Here is a 16117-nt window from a genome sequence, read left to right on the forward strand (position 1 = left end):
CATAATACACTTTCCCGAAAACTGGAGAGGACAAAAACACCTCATGGTAACTTGTGACTATTGATGTAACATCATAAAGTTCTATTAGAAACATGAAGACATAATACTGACACTTCAGACTATTTTGGGCTAAGGAATGTAAATAGACAATGTTTCTAATAGAAACATCTCCAACCTCTGATATCAAAAATAACAACTTTGCAACAGGCTACATATCTGGGGGTTCTGGCAACAAAGAATTTCAGAGTGGAACCAAAAAACCATAGTGATGAAATACAGAATCAAAATAACACAGTTTCAACTATTTTTAGAACTCTTCTCTCCCAAGGAAGTCAACACAATGAAGACATTTGATCATTTTCCCAAGCCAGGCTCCCTTTGAGAAGGCAGGGCTAGGGCAGAGGAGGGGTGGGAAAATCAACAGTTAATTGATGAGCAAATATTTATTGAGTGACTATTGTGTGCAGGGCATAACACCGTGGGTAAGTACATAGACATTAGATCTACCTGCTCCACCACTTCCTAACCACAGATGACTTACTTTACTCTCCTCTGTCCCAGTTCTCTAATGTGGGGCTAATAACAAGACCCACCTCATAGATTTGTTATAAAAATTAACAATTGATTTTAGGCATTTATAAGGTGTAAATTAATTAGGTATTTATAAAGTAAATGGCATAGAACAAGCACTGAAACATTACAGTTAGGGGAAATATATCTGCAGATAAAAATACAACTGCCCCCAAAAAGGCAGCATGTAATAAATATGGAAGGGTGGCTGTGGCAAATTAAGAGAGGGACAAGCTCTATGAACTAGAGTAGAGAAATTCTTCTTGGAGTAAGTGGGGTTCTAACAGAGTCGTGACAGGTAAGTGGGGGTGCGGAGGAAGTCATAGGGCACATCTCAGCAAGGCCAAAACACAGGTATATCATGTGCAGGTGAGGAGGGGATAAAGCAAACAAGCCTTTCTAGCTGAAGCAAAGGGTTCGTGCAGAGGAGAAGTGGGAAGAAACATGGTAGAGGTGGTTCAGTCTTAGTTTGAGAAAAACTTTGATTTTTTGGACAAGCTCGTGCCTTGGTGCAAGGGGTATCGTTGGTAGCATCAAGGGGAGAACTGGCTGGCCAGCGTGGAGGAAAGAGGGCCAATGGCACAAGGATCAACTATCCCAAGGCTTTTGCAGTACGACAGGGGCTAAGTGTAAGGGCCTGGACCAGGGCATGAAAGCTGGAAGAGCAATTCTCCCGTGGATTCAGCCAGACGTGAAAGACCGCGCGGCTTCACCTGTGCTGACTGGCCCCAAGGGCCTTCTGGGGTTCAGGACAGGGCCAAGGCCAAGGTCCAGCCTGGATTCCTAAAAAGGCAAGGCTTTAATAAAATAACTTGTGCCCAAATTTTCTCCTTTGTGTGTTGGGCAAGAATGCCCAATAAGAAGAAACAGTTCTTATTAATCATAAAACAATGTTGGGTACCTACTTGTGCTGGAGAGATTAAGAAGAAATAGAAAACTGGTCCTCTGAGATTTCTAAGGATGTCACCGCCAGGATAGGGAAAGGGAGAGGAGGTGTTTGGGAAGAGCCATTTATTCAGAAGAAGCCAAATACATGGCCTCTGGCTGTCTGATAAGTTTTGTGAGTAATGTGGATAAAGCGAGCTACTGAAAGTCAAAAGATATTCCTGCAGGCCACAGTAGTGATAAGAGGCTGATTCAATGACTTATTTTATTATGAATCAAGATATATCTAATTTTAGAGAGAAAAAAAATCTTGTGTTGGTTAAAATAGAGACTAAATTAGAAAAATAAAGTGAAATTGGACAATGTTGTTTATTTATTTATTTATTTATTTTGATTTTATGTAAAATTCCATCTGGGTTGGAGACTTAAACTAGCAAAGACATTTAATAATAATAGCTAACAATTATTGAACACTTGCTTTTTGTCAGGTACAATGTTATACCATTTACATATCAGCTCATTTTATCCTCATAAACTTTATTAAATAGGTATACTATTATTATGCTCATTTTACAAATGGGGAAAGGGAGGCTTGGAAAGAGTCTATTTCATTCCCCCCAAAGCTTTGCTTGGCCATAAGTATAAATACTCTATTAGTAAACTCTGGCCTGTCATTTCTTGTGGGGGTTGTTTTTTTTTTTTTTTTTTTTTTTTTGCCACCATTTCTACTACTCTTTTGAGACTGACAATCTTATGTTTAGGTAGCTTTCACTTCAGGGACCCTTAAGCTCTAGCTGAGGCAGATTTGTGGATTCAATATTGGCAGTGTGACCCCATAACACCTGCCCCAGATTCAAGTCTACATCTGTTGGCACTTCTAACAGCCACTGTTGCTAGCACCTCCCTGCATTTCTTCCGGTTGGGCCAGCTGCTCTCCTGGGGCACCTGGATGGTGGTTAGTAAGCTGAGGGGTGGAAGTTGATGAGGCACTTGGGGTCTGTTTGGGTCTTCTTCCTTCCTTTCTCCCTTGATCATTGTTGAAAAGGCTGGTAGCTCATTATATTTCAGTAATTTCTAGCTCTTCAACTTAGTAGCTGTGTGATCTGGGTAAGTTGTTCAATTCTATAACCATCCGTTTCCTTACCTATAACATCAGGATAATTATAGTGCTTACTTCTTAGGATTGGTGTTTAAATGAATAACTGAAACACTTATAATAATACTTGGCACATAGTAAGAGCCCAATCAGTGCTTGTTTACTATTATTGCCAGAACCTCTCAATATTGGAGACATTGGGTAGGTTCAGGCAGTAGTATTAAATCACAACTTAGGAATTATAGATAATTATATGTGAGAACAAGTTGTAGCATGGTTACAGAATAAGACTGACAAGTAATTGTTTTACAAGCAAATCACTTTGGGCTGCAACTTAACTTTCTTTATCAATTAGGAAGTAGAGCAAAGGGAGAGATACAGCATTGCCCAAAGGAGCCCGGCACCCTTGAGTGGCGTGTGGCCAAAGTTGTCCTACGTGCTGATCAAAGCGAAGTCGGAGGAGCTCTTGCCCAAGTTAACTCATGGATCCTACTGATTCAAAAGCCCTGGGAAATTCTTTTATTTTTTTTTTCCTGTTCTTCTTTCTCTTTTAAAAAAACAACAACAAGTATCCTAGGTGACTGTTCAACATTTGAACATTTGGTTACCATTCATCCAAGGATTTGAGAGTATCCTGCCAGGATCAAAGTGGACTTGCAGTTTGACAAAAGCAAGCCTCAGCCTTGAGACGTAACAAAATGATTCCAATTCCTAGGCCTTTGGCATATTAATGAACCAGAGAGATAATTACAAACTGGCTGTGTGGGGCATTTATTGAGTAAAGAGCATTGGTCACAATCTTGCCTGATGCCAGCTTGGTAGGACACCCAGTGATCATGGAACATATCAGGCTTAACAACAGCAGAGTAACAATGTCCCTCACTCCCCTCTCAGTACTCATCCCCTTGATACAAGATTACAGGAATCAGCAACACTGCCTTCCATGATACTAGAAGCCAAATGAAGCTCTAAAACATAAGACATGAGACAAAAAAGCAGATAGAAGATTGGTAAATGACTTAGCAAAACAGAACAAAGTCAAAACTGAAGGTCTACAGGGGAAGAAATAAATTATGTCAATTTGCCTACAAATCTCTGGAAAGGCAGCAGAATTGGAGACACTAAGTATTGTAAAATATGGAAAGAGATTGGGTTGGGGAGGCTGAAAAAGGTGAGTGAGGTGATTAAAAGCTAAAGTGATTTGGACCACTGAATTCCAAATAAATACCCTACCACTTTTTAAGGAAACCATTGAAGGATGTACTGACCAAAACAGGCTATAAACGAAGAAAGAGGAAGCCAGGGATTTTAGGAAAGAGGAGGTCCACACCAGAAGGAGGTGAAGGGAATTCCCTGGATGATGACAAAGGAAATGCCCCGAACGACAGCTGTGCGGCAAGAATAGAAGACAGCCACCTCTAAGCAGAGGGGGGGAGCCCTGGGAGGAATGTCTCCAGGGAGAACTGGACATGTCCAGTTGTTTGATGGGCTGGAAGATAAGAAACATTGTATGGAAAGCCATAGGACACACTATAGGAAGACATGGGAAGGTTTTGCCATTTATTTAGAAAACTCCAAGTAAGTAAAGAAGTTAGGAAATAATTTCAAGAATATCAAAGAGTTATACAATATAGGAATGTAAACAGTGTATACACTACTTGACTTAGAAGTAAAAAAAAAAGAAGTAAATAGTAAAAATAATGAAAACACTGCATATAAATTCAATGAAAAATTATGATTATAATTACATTGAAGGCATACAAAAGCTAAAATGCTCATCCAGTATAAAAAAATGAGGTAGATTTTTGCCAAAATCACAAACCAAGAGATCCAAGTATATGAATATTATTTAGCAGTAGAGTAATTAGTACCCAAAGACGCAGGAGTGGGACGTGAGGAGAGAGAGAGAATATGTGTGTGCTTAGGAATCTGCTACTTTTCATTTTAAGGATTCTAAACTCAACTTTTATTATAAACTTTCTCGTAGCAGGATAATGTATTATTAAATATGTTGATTCTGAAGAAAAATTGTCAGGGTTCAAATTCTGTCACTACTTAGTAGCCCTGTGACTTTGGGAAATTGACTGACGATCTATCTGTGGACCTTGTTTTAACATCAGTACAATGGGGATGACATGACGCACGGGTTGTGTTGAGAATTAAATGAGATAATTCCTGCAAAACACCTAATATGGTGTCTGGCATATAAGAAGCCTTCAATAAATCCTGTCCATGATCATTTCACTTTTACACTTATGTTTGTGAATGACCTCGATAAAAACAAAATAATGTGTTTTTTTTGTTGTTGTTTTTCTTTTTAAAGCAGGTAGGACAAACAGAAGTTCCTGTCGAGGGAACTTTGGAGAGGCTTTCTGTCCACACCAGCCAGACCTCATCCTGGTTTAGCAAGTCCCGAAAAGGAAAGTGAGAGGATAGAGCTTCTGGATTAATATAATCTATTGAAAAACAAGTTTCTTTCACTAATATTTTGTCGTTAGCCTTCCTCTTTAAGTCTTTGCATGTATAGAAATAGTTCCCTTCTTAGGCATGGTTTTTGGGGGTTTTTTTTTTTTTAAAGTAAGTAGAACAGTGTGGGTATTTCTCCTGATGTGTTAGCTCAGGGGCTGGCATAGCCTTACTATTATTGCCTTGTGGTCAGGATGCCTAAGTCTCAGGCCAGGGTCGGGGGGGGGGGGGTGGTTTCATGAAGCCCTGTCTCTCCACTTGTCTAGCTGGGGGAAAGGACAAGTTAAGATTGGAGATCGGCTGAGCTGGGGTGCTTTCTCCTACCGCTGCTAAATCGAAACAGCTAATTGGTATCTTTTCCAGTCCACACTTTAGGTACAACTGGTTGGAAATCAACCCTAATGGCTGATACAGCTAGAGCTTGATTTTGTCTCTCCTGGAGAGTTTTGTCCACAGGGCTCTTAGTAGGAGCAAACAGTGTCTGTGGACTCACTTTGCTCTGAGGCTTTTCAGGCCAGTGCCCCCTGAAAGTTGGATGCCTGGGGACCCCATGAATGGCAGGTGTCTGCAGTGCAGCTCCTCATACTCACTATCCACTGCCAAGAGGCTCACTGACAGCCATGCCCCTTCCCAAAGCTTTTCCCAGCACTGCGCCCTGACACATAGATGACTTCTCACTTCTTCCTGCCTGGCTGGGAACTTGTGGGTGTCCCCCTCCCACACTCCCCGCCCCAGCTACTCAGTCAGCTACCCTTGACCTAAATGGGTAAATCCTTTCTGGTCTATTCACTGATTAATATTTAGGTTAAGTGGCCAACAGCCTTGTCCATGTCTTCAATTGTGAATGCCCAAGAGTCAAGGACCGTGTTTCTTTGCAATTCTCTGGCTTCAGCAATTCGTACAGCAGGTCGGGGCTCCTGTAGCTGCTTTTGCAATGAGAGAGAAGTGAAGAATATTAAAGCTCATACAGTGTTCAGAAGAGTAAGTGAAATACCTGAGTTGTGGATAAGGGAACAAAGAGACCAAGTTCAGGGACTAGACAGCGTTTTGCGCTCATCTCTGCGGTGTGGAGTTTGCGGTGAGAATGTCCCATGAAACGAGGAGTCTGGCAGAGCTGCTGATCTCCTGGGGAGGATGAATGAGGCTCAGCGCTCATTTGGTGACCTTTAGTGACTCACATGTGCCATGGGCCTTTGATATACTCCATGAAAAATTACAAAAATAATAGTAAGTTGTGAAGGGATAAGACAAGGCTGAGGAATGTTTCTGAGAGCCTCCAAGAACAGGGTTTAATCCTCAGCAGTATCTTTTCTTGGTTAGTATGATTGCGAGGGGAAAAAAGAGGTGATTAACACAACGGTCATGAGAAGTGAGGTGGCATGACTGGTTCAGCTAGGGAAGCTGTAACTCTGAGCTGGAGGGAAGGTGAGAGGAGGATTGGTAGGTCAAGGCTTCTCCCTGCAGCCCTAGAGAGCCAGAGGCAGGAGCACGGCTGGGGCTGGGGCAGCAGCACGTGTCAAGTCCAACAGCAAATGCTCCCATGTAACTCATCCCCTTATGGGACACGGGAAGTAGCTTCTGACCATACTGTATTAGCTTCCCATTGCTGCCGTAACAAATTACAGTACAAATTTACCATCTCACAGTTTAAAGTTCACAAGTCTGAAACAGTCGTAAGGGCTATAATCAAAGGAGAGCTGCCTGCCTTCAGGAAGCTCTGAGGGAAACTCTTCCTTGCCTTTTCCTGTCTCCAGAGATCCCCTGCTTATGTGACTCGGAGCCCCTTCCCCTCATCTCTCTAACCCTGCTTCTGCCTTCACATCTTTGACTGTGATCCTTCTGTCTCCCTCTTATAAGGATTCTTGTGATTACATTGCTCCCCTGACCCCAAATAATCCAAGATAATCTTACCATTTTATAATTTAATCACATCTATATAGCCCCTTTTACCAAGGAAGGTAACATTTTTAGAGGTTCTGGGATTGGGGAGTAGACATCTCTGGGGGCCATTATTCAGCTGTTGGGCAAATAAGTTTGTAAAATGTGATTTTTTGCTCACTTTGTAAGAAATGGTGCTGTCCACGTGAATGATGCTGTCCAGATAAAACTGCTGATTACCTTCCTGCTTGAGAAGGGCCATTGCATGCTAATGGTGCTGGAGGAGGGGTTTTCGCACCAAAACGTTTTAAGAAGAAGGAGAAGGAGGAGGAAGAAGGCCATGTTTTTGCAGAGTGAGAACAGAGAGGAAGTGTGCTGAGGAGAAGAAGCAGCCAAGATGGCAGGGTGCTGAAGGAGAAGCCAGTTTATACAGAGATTAAGAAGCCATGTTGGCAGATGGGGAACCAGAGGTGATTTAGGCTGATGGGAGTCTTCAATTCTAGGAAAACTGGGAGAAAGTCAGAGGCTTTGGGAGCCCTGAATGAAAAGGGAAGTGTTTTCCTGCTGTGTATTTACTCGCCTGCCAGTGCGAGGCTGGAATAAAGGAATGGCCCACCAGTTTTCGGCTCCGCTGTTTCTTTACCGTCTACCCGAATTCAATGAGAACCTGCATGTGCATGGTCACGATGGTGACAGCGGCCCCTGGCCTGCATCAGCTGACCACAGCTACATAAGGATGTCCATTCTTTTTCTCAAAGGCTAATTTTTTTTGGTGTGGCAAAACTATGGCTGTTCACAAATGTAAAATAAACATGTCAAAGATTTTATTTAACTCACAAATTAATTAAGGAACTTATAAAATGGCATAAGTGTTTTAGAGGTGCATTAAAAACCTACACACATGCATAGCCCATCAGGAATGCTGAAATGATGGTAATAAAATTGGTCAATATCAACAGGACAATAATTAAAAACATCTTCACATAATTTACATTTCTATGAAAAAATGATTTGCATTATTACCAGTGTTCTACAATTTATAAAGTTGTCATTTCATTGAAGGACAAAAAGAACCCCAGTGTGCTATCCCACACATCCATTAATCTTTTTTGCCCACTTGAATCTTCCACAATGTTTCCTCACACCTAACAACTGAAAAATTCCTTTTGGTCCTCAAATACTAGGCAAGACTGACCTAAGACTAAAGAAACAGCCTGGCACAGCGCCTCCCCTCCTGACTCTGTAGTCCTTCTTAAATGCCTCAAGTTGTCCCCACCCTTTAATCACTAGGATAACTACCTCCTCATCATCAGCATGCGTTTACAATGATCAAGTGCTTAAAATGCACACACTGCTTCGGAAGTATAAAACCACCAGGAACCTACGCTTTGTAAACAGAACGCAGTAAAGTTGAAAGTGTAGGCAGCAGTTTTCACCCTCATTACAACTAAGTAGGGAGTATTTTTTAAAATGCCAGTGTGGGGATTCAACCCTAAACCAATCAAATTATCGTGTACTATAGGGATGGGGTCCAAGCATTAACAGTCTAAATATCTCCCCGGAGAGTCTCATGTGGATTCTTATGTAAACCCTGGTGCAGAGCTAGGCTGCAAAGTATGGTCCAAATCGGAAAGCGTGAGCAACACCTGGGTTATTAACACCTGGGAGCTCCATAGATATGTAGAATCTCAGGCCCCATCTGGACTTTCTGAATCAAATCCTGAAGATGAATATAATCTTAGGTGTTTGGTATGCATGTTCAAATTCAATGGGCACTGATGTGGAGCAGTGGTTTGGCCAAACTTTGACCAAGCCTCGAAATCACCTACTTGGCTTGTTTTAACATATACAGATTGCGAGGTCCCACCCCTAGAAATTTCCATTTGGTAGGTCTCAGTAGAATCCAGGAATTTAACTTTCTTTCACATTCCCAGGGTTATGTTGAGAACCACTTGTGTAGAACATTAGAGAGCATGAGAAAATCCTCGGGAAGCATTTGCTTCTTCGGGCAAACCACACCATACTACTGACTCATCTATTCCATTGAGCTGGTTGGTCCTCTTGGCAAACAAATAGACTCATGTACTCAAAACTCTTCAGGTTGACCCTGAAAAGAGTCACAAAGTCAGGCAGGGAGATTGTCTTGAGAGCAAGAGTATGCAGAATGCGTGGTGGACAGAATCAGCTCACCATCCCTTCTAGTGTTCCCCATGATCCCTCACTCTTTGGCAGGCTTTCTTTGGAGAAAAGCCAATTACTACTTTCTCTTGAGGCTGGAGAGCAAGAAGGAAGCCCACATATATTTCCTTACCTTTCCTCTCTTCCTTCCTTTCTCTCTCTTCCTTCCTTCCTTCCTTCCTTCCTTCCTTCCTTCCTTCCTTCCTTCCTTCCTCCCTCCCTTCCTTCCTTCCTTCCTCTCTCTCTTTCCCTTTCTTTCCTTTTGCCTATCAGAATCCTAGATGAATCAGGATGGCTTGCAATCAACTGACTCCCATTGTCTCCAGGAAATTTCTTTTAACAATTCACTGATCCGTATCCCTTCTCTGGATTAATGGCAGGAATGAGTCTTATTAACTTTATATAATGGATGTGGCATCTAAGGCTAAATTCAAGTGCTTAGCAAGTTGGTGTTAAGACCTGGTCACTACCTACAAATACCCCTAGGGCTTTTCAACATAAGCCATCCCTTGAGGCTTGCTTGTTCCTGCTGTCCTCCTGGGAGAAAATGCTGCCGAGGTGGGTAGAAGTGGACAGGCCTGGCATGTGACTCACAGAGTGGACAAGGAAGAATGGGTCTCTGCATCCTTCCCAGCCAGAGCCCACAGTTGCCCCTGGATGCCAGCCAGCAGTCCTGTGGAAGAGGGTGCAGGGAATGCTGAGATGCAGAGAAAGTGAGTCGGGAAATCCCAGGCCCTGAGGCCCTAAGGGTGTGTCCAGCCCTGTGCTCACTTTATAGAAAGCCTGGTATTGGTGGGTAGCCCAGAGATTCCACTGCCATCAGTCTTGTGTGTTTTCTTCATTCCTTTCTTCCTCTTCAAAGAGCTGCCCTAGGGCCATCTTCTCAGGATAGCTAGGAGGATAAAGACATTTTTCAGCTGCATGAATGCAATGTAACGTATTGGCCTGGTTCTCCTTTTCTTTTCCCCTCTTGTTTTTTTTCCCTGTGTCCCTTCTCCCACCTGCCAGCTTCCTTAGAACCCTGTAGTAGCCCTGTTCTCCCCTTGGTCTGACCTAGAGTTCTGGTAATATTGCATAGCCAGACACACTTTTGATAAATGCCCCCCTTCTGAGTAATGGACGCTGTATAAGCCTTTCTCCACCAGGAGTTATTAGTACTCTGCAGAGACGCTTTTGCTTTGTGATTGTTTCTTATCAATGGCTATTTACTAGGAGTTTTCTGCATGTCAGGCACTGAGCTAAATTCTTTATACAGTTTTTGCTTCTCATTTAATCCTTACACCCTATGAAACAGACATTATTATTGTACCCATCATATAGATGAAGAAAGTGAGTCATAGGGGGGTTACATGAGAGTTTGTAATAAATGTTTTATATTCCAGAATGCTCTAACTGATTCCCATGAAGGGGGTTCCAAGAGTAGGTTGGACAAATGGACCAATGGGAGATATGATGAGAGGTAGTCCAGAGGCTTTGGACAGTTCCTGACATGATAGGAGAACTCAACTGCAGGAAGAAAAGTTTTGACTGAAGTGGTTTGCTAACCCCGTATTTCAACTAAATTCCTGTTTTATTGTCCTGCTTCTCAAGGTTGCTTAAAGGTCTTATCTCTGCTTCTCCTCTATTTGCTGTGGTCTGTTCTGGGAAAACAGTTCTTTATCCAAAGCCTTGAAAGCGGCCCTCAAAACAGGGGTTTACAAAGTATGTACTGACCCAGTAGCCAATGCACTTCCTGTCTTCTGAAACCAAGGAACTTCTAGAAATGGAGGTGGTATTAGAAAGAAATTATGATGAGCAGAATATGGGAAAAGAAGTCATGGGAGGCCCTGGCCGGTTGGCTCAGCGGTAGAGCGTCGGCCTGGCGTGCGGGGGACCAGGGTTCGATTCCCGGCTAGGGCACATAGGAGAAGCGCCCATTTGCTTCTCCACCCCCCCCCCTCTTCCTCTCTGTCTCTCTTTTCCCCTCCCACAGCCAAGGCTCTATTGGAGCAAAGATGGCCCGGGGGGTTGGGGATGGCTTCTTGGCCTCTGCCCCAGGTGCTAGAGTGGCTCTGGTCGCAACAGAGTGACGCCCCAGAGGGGCAGAGCATCGCCCCCTGGTGGGCAGAGCGTCGCCCCCTGGTGGGCGTGCGGGTGGATCCTGGTCGGGCACATGCGGGAGTCTGTCTGTCTCTCCCCGTTTCCAGCTTCAGAGAAATACAAAAAAAAAAAAAAAAAAGTCATGGGAAACATAGGGATTTCTTCTCTACCCAAAACTGTACTCCAAATAGGTAGGAAGTTCTTGGACCAGGTGAGAAAGCCATAGCACTAATATAATTGTGAGCAAAAACCAAGCATCTAAAGTCATCAGCTTCCCATCATTACCTCAAAACCCCACCCTCTCTGGAGAGAGAGAAAGGACCAAGAAGGAATCATCTTGGAGGCCATTTTGTAAGTTGGCTACACAGGTGCCATCAAATTGTTGCTATATCTGAGGACATGGCTGTAAGTTGGAACTACTTCTAGCTTAAGGGATGACTTAGGCTAAAACTGAGTTTCTCAGACCAGCAGCTCTTTCTATTCTCTGAGGATATGACTCTGAAAGGCATTTTTTTTTCCCAAAGAGCATTTGAGAGAGCAGGCGTGGGTAGGGAGGTAGTGCAGATGAGAGGAAAGAGAAGGCAGGTGTCATGGATTCTTAAAACAAGCCCTGCCTAGGGATTGGTTAAGCAGCTCAGGAGAGCGTCAGGCACGCTAAGCCAGTAGTATCTCGGTCAGCCTCACTGTGCCTGTTACAAGACAGAAGCAGCAACAGAGTCAACTTGAACCTATAGTTTCTATTTCCACCCCAGCAGAGCTTTCATTAGTCTTGCCAACAAAAAACAAATGTAAGCTGGCCTTCCTGTGCCGTTTCCTGCCCAGGCTGTGTTGGAATGCCGGCATCACGGAAACGGTCAGAGAAGGCGGCTCCAACAGAAAGTGATTTAGGCAGCAGCCTCCCTTCTGCTCCGAGCGTTGCATCCCACCCCACCCCACCCCACCCCCACACTAGTGAAATACAATCCAATTTTGACAGAATTTCTCAAAGGTTTTCTTCAGCTTTTTGTGTCTCAGGGAAATGTCATCAAGGAAATGTAAGATTTTATGAAATGAAATGTCAAAAAAGAACATTCCTTATATTTCTAGGTGGTTTATACCTAATAAATTCAATTTTACAGGTATTTCAACATTTCCAACAATGTGACTCAGAGTTTTGCAAGATTATGGTAAGAGTGGGGAGGGGGCCCAGTGAAGAGAGAATTAAAAAGACTCTAGCCTCAAGTAGCTTATGGTTTATGTGAGGTGACAAAGGATTTAAGAAAAAAGCACCGAGAGAGACCACAATGCCAAAGTGGCAGATGCTGTTGACGGGTGGAGCCAGCAGCCATTTCAGTCCCATCCTCACCCACCTTCTACTATAGATGCAGAAGTGATGTCCTCACTTTCTTGCACTCTGGAAGCTGGTGTGGCCACATAACCTAGGTCTGGCCAACGAGGTTACAAGTCTGCTGAAGGCATGTGGGAAATTTTCCTTTTCCTTATCAAAGGAACAGATGTAAGAAGAGAGCCCATGGGCTCTGCCCCCTCCTCTCCTTCCTGTCTTGAATGTAAATGTGATGGCTGGAGAAGGGCAGTTACCTTATGAGCAAGAAGCAACAAGCATGAGGCCAAAACCCCCATCTGCAGAGCAAAGCATGAAAGGAACCTCGGTCGTAGCTGGTATAGTTGAACTACCAAACCAATTCCAGCCACTGTCTGCCTCCAGACTTTCAATAATGTCCATTATGCGATGTTCAGGTGGCTTTTCTTTTATCTGCAGGTTAGTCCTAACTGATATGGAAGAAACAACTTAAGTCCAATTGAGAGTGTTAGAAGGTAAATGGCCTGTAAGATCAGTGAGAGATGGATTCAGTGAGAGTGGAGAGGTAAGGGGGGGCTGGTTAGAGACATTAGGGACCATGGCTAAATGGAAATGCGGCAGATGAGATGAAGAATGTTATTACAGAGAAGCTGCACCAAGAATCTCTGTTGGTTGTTGTCACAGAATCTGTATTTCTAAAGGCGTGGTTGTGGGTCCCTATTCTCTAAAATGTAACACATGGCTAAAGACATCTTGAGTAATTGGAGGCGGTACAAGGTTATGAGTGTGAGCAAGGGCTCTGGCATTAGATGGACCTGGACTAGGGTCCCAGTTCTACCACAGATTAGCTGCATAAGTTTGAGCACTTTGCATAGTCTCGTTAAAGCTCCAGCTTTCTCTTCTGTAAACTCAGGGCAATAAATAAATAAGTAAATAAATACGATAATGTGTAAAGCACAAAAATTTCTCAATACATAGCATTCAATAACATAAGTAGTTATTGTATATTATCATTATTATTGTGATCAGGTATTAATTATTTTGTCCACCTTTACATACCACCATAGGGATGTTTCTTAACCTTCTAGAACCCAATTGTTCTTCTATCAAATAGGAATGTCATCTCTCAAACGTGTATTAAATGTTAATGAGGATCCTTGTGAAATTTTCTTTGAAGCCAATTTGCCTGGAATGTGTTGATTACACATAACATTTTGTTGTTTTTAAGCCCTTTAAATATACGTTTGAGCTATAAATCACTATGTGGCTTATTTTCCCAGAAGAAGATACAAGAGTTATGTAAGGCAAGAATATCAAAACTTTAAACAGTGACCTTTAGACACAGTGAAGGTTTCAGGGTTGCCATAATACGGAGTAAAGTGGCTTAGACTTTGACAATTCTTTAAGTTTGGCCTTCAAGACATGCCCTGGGAAATTCAAGGGCACGAACCTGTTTCTTTTAGTAAGATTTTCTTGTAATATACACAGTCTTCACTGTCAACAAAGGATGGGCGATAGATGGGAAGGTTGAGGATAGGAAAAGATAAAATGTCAAAAAGAAACATGGAAGCTGCCATCTGAATGTGCTTTTGAATTCTTGAAAATTCCCCTACTTGTCCAGGTGGTGGTTCTTCTAAAGTGGACCCTCTATGCATGTGCATGAACAAACGCACACATGCACACATGCACACTCACTTCCAGGCATTTATTCTTGCTTTAATTTGGATGCCATTCAAAACTTTGCCCTCCTTGTTCAGAATATCTCTTAAAAGCCTTTCTGACACTCCCAATCAAAATTTATCACTCCTGTGTTCTCTTAGATATTTACTTTTAACTTTAAAATTTTTTCTTTGGAAAAAGGAGAGAGAGAGAGAGAGAGAGAGAACATTAAAGGCATGATCCATGAAGGAAATAACTGATAGGGTAGATTTCTGCACTGCAGAAGACAGTATCAAGAGAATAAATAGACCACAGACTGGGAGAAAATATTTGCAGTAGACACATGTGATAGATGACTGCTATCCAAAATATACAAAGAAGTCTTAAAACTCAACAGTTAAAAAAAAACTAATTAAAAATTAGGTCACAAACCTTAACAGATATCTCACCAAGAAGATATGCAGATGGCAAATTAGCAAATGAAAAGATGTTCTACATCATATGTCACCAGGGAAATGCAAATTAAAACAACAGTGAGATACACTACACACCTATTAGAACAGCCAAAATCTAGAACACTGACAACGCCAAATGGTGGTGAAGATGTGCAGCAGCAGGAGCTCTCATTCACTGCTGGTGGGAGTGCAAAATGGCACAGCCACTTGGAAGACAATTTGTGGTTTCTTACAAAATTAAACACACTCTTACCATACCATTAATTTAATAAAATAACAATCAAGAAGTATTTGTGAGGATGTGGAGAAAAGGGAACCCTTGTGCACTGTTGGTGGGAATGCAGACTGGTGCAGGCACTGTGGAAAACAGTTGCACTCTCTGGTATTTACACAAAGTTGCTGAAAGCTTATGTCCACACAAAAAACTTAACATAGATGTTTATAGCAGCTTTATTCTTAATTGCCAAAACTGGAAGCAACCAAAATGTTCTTGAGTAGGTGAATAGCTAAATACACCATGACACATCCTGACAATGGAATTTATTTAATGGTAAAAGGAAATGAGTGATCAAGCCATGAAAAAACATGGAGGATTCTTACATGTATATTACTTAGTGAAAGAAGCCAATGTGCAAAGGCTTTTGCATTGTGTATGATTCCAACTATATGATATTCTAAAAAGGGCAAAACTGGGAGATGACGTCAGAGTAATGGCGGGGTAGGAAGCGATACCGATAAATCTCCCCCAAAACTCAACAAGATCTTCAACCAGAAACAGAAAAACCTATACTTGGAGCTTCCAGATGCTTCGCAATACACCCAAAGGTATGATTGAGTGAAAAATTGGCTAAATATATAACCAAACCCCGAAGGAAATAGGGAGTAAGAAATGCTCCGCCTTCCTCACTAACCTAAACAGGGCGGCTTTCTCTGGTAACTGTGAATATAGAAACTGAGGCGGGCAAAGGGGGTGAATAGATCCAGGCCGCGACACAAACGGCTGAACCAGGCTGTGGCACGGGGATCCAAGCTGAGGAAAATCTGATCCTGTGGCAACCCAGGCAATACAAGCTAACACTCGCGCCAAACCCAAACAAAGAAAGACAAGCGGAGCGGCCATTTTACCCGGTCTCCTGGTCGGTGCGCAGTTAGTGGGCGAGAGATTTCTTCCTAAGCCCCAGGAGTGGGTGCCCGTGTTGCCCCACAGAGAGGCAGGGTCAGAGGCCTTTCTGTGGGCTGAGGGCAGAGTCTCTGGGCAGCCCCAGCGCCCTGGGAAAGCCACGCACGGGAGGGAGTGAGAACTAATTCCAACGGTGGAGATTTTCCATGCTGGAGGGTGTTTTACTCAGAGGGAAACGCGGCCGGCCTCATATCCTGGTTTGCGCGCGCAGATAAGGAGTGAGCGATTCCTCCGAGTGCCTCGGCAGTGCGCGCCCATGTTATCACACAGAGGGGCAGAGTCAGGGGCCTTTGTGTGGGCAAAAGCAGAATCTCGGGCCGCCCCAGCGCCTTGCAAAAGCCGCACACGGGAACGGAGCGAGACTCAATTCC

This window comes from Saccopteryx bilineata, chromosome 1 (genome assembly GCF_036850765.1).
Source record: "Saccopteryx bilineata isolate mSacBil1 chromosome 1, mSacBil1_pri_phased_curated, whole genome shotgun sequence".
In the NCBI taxonomy this organism is placed as follows: Eukaryota; Metazoa; Chordata; class Mammalia; order Chiroptera; family Emballonuridae; genus Saccopteryx; species Saccopteryx bilineata.